At 46.1% G+C, this 10,074-nt stretch overlaps 1 non-coding gene across 1 annotated transcript; it reads left to right on the top strand.

Annotated features, from left to right (window-relative positions):
- The first annotated feature begins 9,751 nt into the window (after nt 1-9,751).
- Nucleotides 9,752-9,824, top strand: TRNAS-CGA (transfer RNA serine (anticodon CGA)). The gene has a single exon. It is a non-coding gene; the product is annotated as a tRNA-Ser (tRNA).
- The last annotated feature ends 250 nt before the right edge of the window (nt 9,825-10,074 follow it).

Genomic DNA, 10,074 nt, shown 5'->3' with positions numbered 1-10,074 from the left:
TATATTTATATCTATATCTATATCTATTATCCGTAATTATCCGTAATATCAAAAGATTTATATATATATATATATATATATATATATATATATATATATATATATATATATATATATATATATATATATATATGCCAATGACATTGTAACTATTGACATTTCCGTAAAGTATATTATGTATGCTAATGATACTACGGTATTTCTTACTGCCCGAGATTATAAAAACCTAATGAGCGATTATGTGCTCTTGAAGTTATCCTCCTGGACGCAACTCTTTAACAATAAACACTTCCAAAACGAAAACTATGTTGTTTAGGCCTAGAAGTCGAAAAATCGTCTCCCGCGTACCGTTAAAACTTAACAGTTCCGTAATCCAGATGACACCACGTTTGAAACGTCTTGGTGTAACTTTCGAACAACACGTCATGGTCTGAGCATATTGAAACATTGCTTTCCAGTACGTCCAGGATCTCGGCAATTCTGTCGAGGGTGCGTTTTTCATTACCAAAGACAGACAAACTTTTCACCCATAAATGTTCGTTCTTATCTCGTATAAACTACTCCCATCTTGTTTGGGGCGCGACGCCTCTGACAAATATCTGTAAATTATATATAATACAGAAAACGCCCATTTGTGCTATCGCGAATGTTCCTTATTACAGTCACACAGCCCCACTTTTCAATGAGAATAATCTAATTACTCTACCAGATTATTATCGCACAATTCCTATGAAACGGTAACACGTATTGGAAAGGAAACATTTATAAGCGCCGTTTCAAAATTAAAGCACACGACACGTACTTATAATATTCGTCCCGTTCAATCGTGGGAGATTCCGCGCACGCGCACTAATTACAGGAAAGAAAGGCTGCAATTTCTTTTGCCGTTGTACTTGAATGAACTAACAATCTGGAAATAACCATTACGGCCCTTCATCGTGTTTTGTACGTTAACTGTTGAATTCCCATTTTATGTACCATTTTGCTTGTGCAACTTTAACGCTTTCCTAATGTTATTTTTGAGCTAACGCTTGTTGTTCTTTTTCTTCTTTGAAACCGGGGGATTCGGTCCATCTCATTTGTATATTTTGTATATTCTACTCTTAGTGCTCATGTTGCATTTATTGGAATATTGTGTATTCATCGACTGCCTTTAATGTTAGCACCATGCATTGTAATTATATTTCTTTTTGATTTGTAATCACAATATGTCTGAAATTATTGTTTCGTTTATTATGCACAATTTCTTATTTTATATTATTTTATTTTTTTGCCTTAAATGCATTTTTACGTTGCTGTACTTGCCTGTCCTTGCCATTTGTACTGGGTCGTGGTCTTAGTCAAGCCCGTATAGCGTCTCTCTGACCACGGCCCTCAGCATCCCAAACGTTAGAATAAAGTTTGATTTGATTTGATCTTGCAATCTAACTTTGTCCAGTGAAGCCACCTCTCGTTCGCGCAGGGGCTATTTGATTTATTATACCCTGAACACATGAAGGTATTACGGAGGGGATCCATCTCACGACCTGCTTGCAGCACTGCGGAATCTACACGAATTCTTAGCCAATAAAAAGCCTGAGTGCCCCTCGACATGAGCCGATCCACGCCGCGTCGTGTGCTCAGCGTCTGCTTGCCATCATGTTACATGCTCCATGGTTGGTGTATTGACGCAAAAAAAAATGCTTTGACGCCGTAACCATAAGCTGCGTTTACATGCATGCGACAGCAGGACTTCGCTTTACCTGTACGCTTTCCCTGCAGTTACCTTGCAGCCCCTTCAGCAAGTAGTACGGGACTTTACATATGTTCACCTGTGCCACAGCGTCTGCTCGGCGTCTATTTGACATCTACTTGGCGTTTGCTCGCTACCGTCGTCATGTACGTGTTAGTAAGTTAATGATACAGTGAACAATTACGCTTTTATAGCTTTCCGCATCGTTAACGCACCACCAATGCTAATGCTGTGGCACCATCTGCTAACTACAAAGCAAACCAGCTTTACAGCTTGGCGCTGCGTCTGTAGTCCTAGCAACGTGTACACAAACACCCGGTCTCAATGATTACGACAAAACATACCTAATTATTTGATCTCAGCCTGACATGAGACTTAGCGATGACGTATCTTGCCGCTTGTTTCTTGGTGATAGGGTGGAGAGCCAGTAGCAAATGCGAATTCGGATCGAAGCCGATGGTCGGCGCAGTAGGGGCGCTGCCATGTTGCCACTGTTAGGATGGCTTCTGTGCAGCAACTCGGAATTCCATGTGACTGCGCTTGGCGAATGACAACGGAGCGGCACGTGGAAAATAGAAGCCCAACTCTGGCTCCCTGCGAGAGCCATATACAACAGCACTAATCGAACGCAAGGCAGCGCTCTCAGACGCGTCTTACGCCCCGTCACACAGCAGTCGACGAGCGCAGCGAAATCCTTTTACCAGAACTGAAGTGTATGGTGCCCTGCATCTGGCTTTTGAACGTCGCCTATTGGAAATGACAAATAAAACTTCAACGTACTAGAAGTTACAGCTTGAGTGATATTGTGAACAAACTTTAGGAAAAACTCGGAAGCAATATTTTTTGGTAACTTATTCGGGATTAACCAGCGTATGTAATGCGGTCCTGTACAAGGGTTTGGGGACCAGAGACCGCATTTCTTAAGGCATTTACCTCTTTACTTGATGACTACAGCTATATTGAACCTATCTGATAACATCACTTCAAAACTGTGTAAAATGTCTCTGTCATATCATCATTGTACATAACCATTGTGTACAGTGTATAAATTGAACATCATTTTATACATGCGACAATTAGTTTATGTTTACCTGTGCTTTACAGTGGGTCTATGTTGTTATATGTTAATGAGTGAAGGCTCGGACACTACTTTGAGAATGTGCCATGTATACAATCCTTCGTTTCTTGAATATGTTATCGTCCTAGTGGAATTGTGCCGTGATTTTGACTCACTGTTCGTATCGTCCCTTGTTTATTTAAAACTTTTTCTAAACACACATCATTCTATACATGTGACAGTTTATGTTTACCTGTGCTTTTCCGCGGGTGTGTGTTTTTATATGTTAGTCAGTGAGGACTCGGACAAATACATTGAGAACGTGCCGTGTATACAATCCTTCGTTTCTTGCATATGTTATCGTCCTGGTGGAATTGTGCCGTGATTGTGACTCAGTGTTCGTATCGTCCCTTGTTCAAATAAACTGTTACTAAACACACGAAGAAAAAGAACGGAACAAGAGTTTCTGTTGACGTCCCTGCGTGTTCCACGTCGGGGACGTCAACCTCTCACGCCATGACGCGTACAGCGCTGTGGACTCCCTCGAAAGCCCAAGTCTTCGATATTGTTTTCCCTACGAGGAATGGTCCCGAGACCACCGTCTACGCGACGGCCTCAATAGACCTCTCGGTGGTCTACTGCGTTAACACATGGGAGGCCTCAACTTCCACGTCCCCGTCAAGAGCATGGCTTACATGACTCTAATCGCCTATGCTGGCTGCCTTGTGATCGGTGGCAAGCATTGTCCTGTAGTTTCCGTCGGCCCGCAGGTCACCAACGTAACCTGCCTCTTTTTGCCGTCCTTCGTTACGAACGATGTCCTCGTCCAGGCACTATAACCATACGGCAAGGTTCTGTATGTCAACGCTGGTCTTATGAGCGGACGACGTGGCGTACTCACGGGCACCCGCTTCGTTCGTATGGAAATGAGTACCACATCCCCCGTCCCGAATTACCTGCGAGTCTCTGGTCATCGTGTGACTTTTGACTACCGCGGCTTGCAGCGCATGTGTCGTTGATGCGGCTCCAGCGACCACTACCATGCACAGTGCATCGCGGCGTTTTGTGGCCGTTGTGGTATCCATGGCCACGGAAGCGACGGATGTGATCGTCCTTGTCAACGTTCCGGGGATGGTCACCCTACGGTCGCGTGCCCTGCGCGGCATTCATACTCCGACGATGCTGCTGGCGCCCCCGGCTGCTGAAGTTGTAGGTGGCGATAAAATCAATACCGCCGCCCTACCGCTACCGACATCTTCCTCATCAGAAAACAGCTTCAGCCTCGGAGTTGATGGCAGCGTTGGATTCTCGCCAAGCCTGGTTGGACTCCACATAGAAATGGCGGCCCCACGATACGTAAAGCCTGCCCATGCGTCAGCCTCTGGCTCGGACGGCGGCCCGGGTTGCCGCGCCGAGTTATAGTGACCCAAAAAACCTCGGCCTTCTTCGAGATGGTCGAATAAGTGACGCGTGTGCTGTATATCCCCTGGACTTGTTCCCAGGGCGCCGACTTGAACAACACGACAAGGTTAGTTTGGTGATACTTTTAATTAAACATGGCTGACACCCTGAACATTATTTCATAAACGCACATAAGTTCCGAAGTCCTATAAGACAAGCCGAAATTGTCAGCGTGGCCAGCGCTAAGACTTGTGACCTACTCTGTTTGCAAGAAACACATTTTTGCACCATTGGGCATGTTCTTACTTTCAAACGCACTTTTAACCTAAACTGTGTTTTTTTTTTAGCGACATCACGCTCTAGTGGAGTCGGTATTAATATTTTCAACAGAGCTCTCTTGTGAGATCATTAAGTTTTTTTATGATGGGACAGGGCGGATATTGGCATTTGATTGTGCAATATCTTCATTTAGGTTACGCATTTTTCGCATATATGGACCCGCGAAGGCCATCAAGTCCAATTATTTTTTTCATGAGCTCGACGTGTATTTCCTGGACGGTCGTCAGGTGGTGCTTGTTGGGGATTTTAATTGCGTTTTAGGCACGCGAGTAGTTGTGCAAGGCTCGCGCTGGGGTCGCCCCGATTGGAACGCACGAGAGTTGCGTCGCCTCGTCCAGCACTTTTGGTTGCTGGATACATGTCGACTTTTTCATAGTTCTTTATTTGCCTGGATGTGGCGACGCGGCGCGTCGTCAAGCAGGTTAGACCATGCCTATGTGCCAAGCAACTTAGCTAAATATATCACCCATCTGATGTGATAACTTTACATTCATCCCCTGTTTGTATTTGTGATCACAGACCAGTTATACTTTAAATTCGCTTCCCTGCTTCCTCATTAGTAAAACCTTGGTGCCTCGACATCGGCGTTCTACGTGACGCGCGCTCGCGCTCTTGTTTGTCAAAAGTCTTGCGTGCCTCTGTTTCTAGATCTGACCCAGAGTCATGGGACGCGTTCATGGTGCAGTAGCGTCTGCATTGTTCAGTTGAAGGACGTGCACTGAGACGACGCATATCAGAAGAACTGGCGGATACTGCCACGAAGATCCGTATATTGCCCTTCGGGTCAGTCAACTGACTCCGCTGATGCGATCATGGCAGCGTGAGCTACGGACGCGCTTCCAACGCCTCATCGCAGCGTCGTCTTCGTCAGCTGCTGCTTAGCGATGCAGACGTTATCCGTGTGCACACGCTGAAGTTCGGCGCTTTGCAAGACACTCGCTTTTTGGACAGCCGAATGCATTCGGCTCTGCGGCCCCAAGAGCACTTCCTGTTACGTCGCCTCTCGTGCGTGATTATTCGCTCTTTGCAACGCATTTTGAAAACATGGCGCGTACCGCTATGCAAATGGATCCTGGCTCTCGAGGATCTCGTACAATGCTTAGTGGGCTGGCTGCCTCAGGTTCCACCTGAGGTAGCTGAGCGTCTTTGTGCACGACCATCAGCTGATGAGGTGAAAGCAGCATTATCTTCCATGAAGCGTGGCTCGGCCCCAGGGCCGGACGGGTTATCCGTTGAGTTTTATCTAACGTTCTGAGAAGATATTGGTGCCACTTTCATATCTGCTATCAGCCGCTGCTTTGAGAACTTTGAATTCCCGTCTAGTTTTCGCGACGGTCGTATTGTGCTGATACCTAAGCACGATCCATCACCAGTTCGTCCAGAGGAATGGAGGCCAATCACGCTTCTCAACGTTGATTACAATATTTTCATAGTTTTTATCACTCTACGCTTGGCAAGCTTGATTCCTTCATTAATAGGACACCATCAGGCATGCTCGGTCCCTGGCAGAGAGATACGCAATCTCTCATTCGTTACGCGTTGCATAATGACGTACACTCTGACCTCGTCTCTTGATTTCACCGGATCAAGAAAAGGCATTCGATCGCCTTGAACATAGCTACATATTCAATGTCCTTAGTTTGCTCGGCTTTTCATCAAATTAATGTTGAACTTATTAGGAATGCCTATTCAAATATCCGAAGTACATTAGTTCTTGGTTGCCGTAAAAGGGCACCATTTCCCGTCATTCGTGGTGTTCCCGCCACCTGTAGCTTCGCTGCGCTGCGTAGAGCTGGTGAGCGTATGTGCCGGGGGGAAGAGAGCGTGAGTGGAGGGGGAGGGGGGGGGGTAGCGAAGGAGAGTGAGACACAGCTGTGGACGCATTTTCGTTTATGAAACGCCCGTAACTTTGCTATTATTGCACCATTTCAATATATACGAGCGCCTATGTCTCCATAGTAGAGTGCACATGAGGCACGAAGTAAATAATTTTGGAGCTCAAGGTGGTTTCATGCTTTTCAGACCGGATGAGTCGTTTTGATGGTCCCCGCATGGGGATTAATCAACTCCAAGGCCGAACCTTCTACTACAACTGATGTCACGAGCAAAATAGAGCAGTGGCGCGTACGAGATCTCAGTGATTTTGCTTTCTTTGTAAATGTATACTATATGATACCAACTACTATATAAGGTGCTTGGCGCATTTAAATATTGTGAGCTTCCATGTAAACTACATCTTACTATCGATTTAACGTGGCTGTTGGCGGTTACGTTGTCGATGGTTTCAACGTTGTTCTCCATCAACCGCCTTATTGTCAACGCAATTTACTCTGGGTATGGGCCTAGTTTGAGGCTTATCGTCCTCATTATCACGTATGCCTCCTTTGTACCGCTGAAGCTGTTTTCAAGAGAATTCCAACGAAGAATTGCACGCAATCATGCCACCATCATGTCAAGAACAACTTGTATGCGATGTGCCTAGTGGAGTCCTTGTCCACAACAGTATTGTTAGTGCTGTAGACTCCGAAATACATGCGCAGACGTCACTCCTCTCAGAGTCTGTGTGAAGCGCGAAGCCCTCCACTAATTGTCCGGCTCTCTTGTTGCGCGATAGCCGAATAGTTAGTGCGCTCGACTCCCAAACGTATATTGCTTCACTGGAGTAGCGTCAAATCTCAGTGGAGGCGGTTGTGGAGAAGTTCTATTCTTCTTTTATTTTCTTGGCGCTTTGGAAATGGCAAAACTTGGGACGATGAGGTGTACTGATGACGAAAGAAAAGATGTGTGTCGTCGATCATGACAATGGTCGTGGTCGGCGTAACAGCATCGACAGACGACACAGACAGACAAAGCAAACCCAGTTTATAGCACTTAACTGTTGTCACAGCAAAAGCAAAGTTGAGATGACCTGTTCATGGCAGAGAAGGCGACGTTCCGGCACTATAGAATCTCCAACAAAGAATATAAAGCTTGGAGAAAGTTCCTCTCTTGAAGTAAAAGCCATGCGAGCGTCGAAATTGAATACAAAGGCTCCAAGAAGCTTCGACTCAACGTTTGCAGTTCCTCCGAACGCAGCACCGTTTGCGGCGATCAAACAGAAACAGCGTTATAGCTGTAAAAAAAAAAAGAACCACAGCAAAAGGTGACAACTGCCTTAGTGCATGCGGGGGCGAAGCTTTAAAGCGACGTCGAGTCGCCGTAACGGCGCCATTCGCACGACAGCTATTCTTTCTCACCCTGAACGCTTCCCACGCGCGTGACATGACAAGTAAATGCAACGTAAAAGGTGCGGGCGATGCGCCTTGCACGCAGTCGCGTCGAAATCGATCCACCGGCCGCGTCGGCCTGCCCGAACCGTTTTTGACTTTTCTTTTTCTTTTTTCTTTTGTCCCGCACGCATGGCGTTCGCATCTGCTCGGACGTGGAAGAAGCTGCGCGACGGCTCGCATCTATTTTATTGGCCTTCTGGCTGTCGGAGTAAGCACCGTGTCTCTCCGGCGTTTCATCTCGTCGTGCCGCGTCATGATCTTTGCATGGCCTTTTAAAGCGACAGCTCCCTTCGTCCGCGTTTTGGAATGCTTGGACGGACGGCGTTGTCAAGCGATGAACTGAACAAGGCAGCAAAAGCGAGGACGATAGCGATATATAGCAGGAGGTGACGCTTGATTCTGCAACCTTGAGGGTTCACGGAGCAGCGTCAAGGCAGAGGGAGCCGGAAGTGAAAGTGGATTGAGGAATAGAGAGGATGAGAGGTAGTAGACTCCGCCGTGTTCAGAAGCGGACAGGCGGCGGTCCTCAGCATAGGAGCCAGCGTTGTAGCGGCCGCTCATAAGGTGGCGATCCCAGTTGTGTCAAAAAAAGTGGCTTTGGTGGTGTCCGCAGACTTGGTGCAGGCTTTGGAGCGCAGAGACCTGGGGGCGCACTGGAAATGGCAGGTCCGTGTCGGTGGCTGTTGGAATGCCCTGCAGCGTCTGTGGGCTGTGATGAAAGCGGAGCGTTCTTGCGCCAAGGATGGGCAGGCGAAGAGGAGGTGCTCCTGAGTCCCGGGATCGCCGCACCTCTTGCAGACAGGTTACGTGGCGAGGAAGGAGAGTAGAAGAATGGAGAACGAAGTGCAGTCGCGTGCAGGGAGATACGCAGCGCCTGATTGGTCGCCGCAGGCGAAGGCGGCCGCGCGGAGGTTGACTCAAGATAACCCGAGGCCCACACTTTACCGGCGTGCGCGCGATGTGAGTGACGAGATATGACGCGCGTGGTAGTGCGATATCTGATTTCGACGTGCTTTAGTTGTTATCCAGTTATCGCTCTGCGCAATACACGCCTAGATTATCGAAATTTCTCGAATGCGGCCGCCGATTTCATAGAGAAGGAGCCTTGTCTGGTCGCATTGTGCACATGAGGTTTCCTGTGAATTAGTAGACGGCATGGAGACAGACAGGCCAGCTCAGATGAGAAATCCTTCGCTGACTCTTACAATCATCTACGATGGTTTCTGCCCCAATATTTAGGTACAGATGAAAAGAATAAAAGAATGAAAGGCAGAGAGGTTGACCACGGTGACTGTCCGGCCGGCTACTCAGCACTGGAGAGAAAGAAAATCAGTGCCTAATATTAGGCGGAAAGAAGGAACAAATTTTCATCAGGAGTTTTTGTCGTGTTTAAGTACAAGACGAAGAACACAGCCTGCATATGCTCTGTTAAATCAACAGAGAGAAAGAAAAATTATAAGAAAGGGGCATAAGGGGGTTGAACAGGCTCAGTTCTGTTGGCTACGCTACACTGCTATAGGAAAAAGAACGTCACAATAAAAATGTAAGGAAAGACTAAAATTTACAGTACGAACATCCACGCTGAAGCGTTAATGAATCGCTCATGAATGGCTGCTGTTGAACATAAGAAACAAATCAGCCGTTTTGTGACCAATACTTATGGTACTTCGTGTTCAAGTTTTCTGCATATATATAAGTTTGGGTGATAAAATTTTCAAAGGGAAAAACCGGGATGAAATCAGGGTTTTCGCAGACTGTCGTCCTAAAGCTCATGAATCTTTTGGTAGCTTTCACAAACAATGAAAACAGGCAGTGGTCTTCTTTCTGACAGAAATGTTCTATTTAAACAATCAACATCACTCATATGAACACTTAATAGAACCCTGGGAGTAGAACACTCCCAGGGTTCTACTAGGACACATAAATACCCAAGAAAGTGGATGGCAAAACGGTGCCGCGGTAGCTCAATTGGTAGAGCATCGCACGCGAAATGCGAAGGTTGTGGGTTCGGTTCCCACCTGCGGCAAGTTGTTTTTTCATCCACTTTAATTTCCATTAGTTTATCGTTTCTTTATTTCATTTATTAAGCACAAGTAATTTCCCCTATGTGGTCCTTGGTGTCAGTGTTGGTTGGCTTCTGATGATATATATATATATATATATATATATATATATATATATATATATATATATATATATATATATATATATATATATATATATATATATATATATATATAATGCACATACGAACATTGCATTTGCCCCGTTTTCGC

This window comes from Dermacentor albipictus, chromosome 5 (assembly GCF_038994185.2).
Source record: "Dermacentor albipictus isolate Rhodes 1998 colony chromosome 5, USDA_Dalb.pri_finalv2, whole genome shotgun sequence".
In the NCBI taxonomy this organism is placed as follows: domain Eukaryota; kingdom Metazoa; phylum Arthropoda; class Arachnida; order Ixodida; family Ixodidae; genus Dermacentor; species Dermacentor albipictus.
The sequence above is the reverse complement of the archived record's forward strand: the minus strand, read 5'-3'. Positions and strand labels throughout refer to the sequence as shown.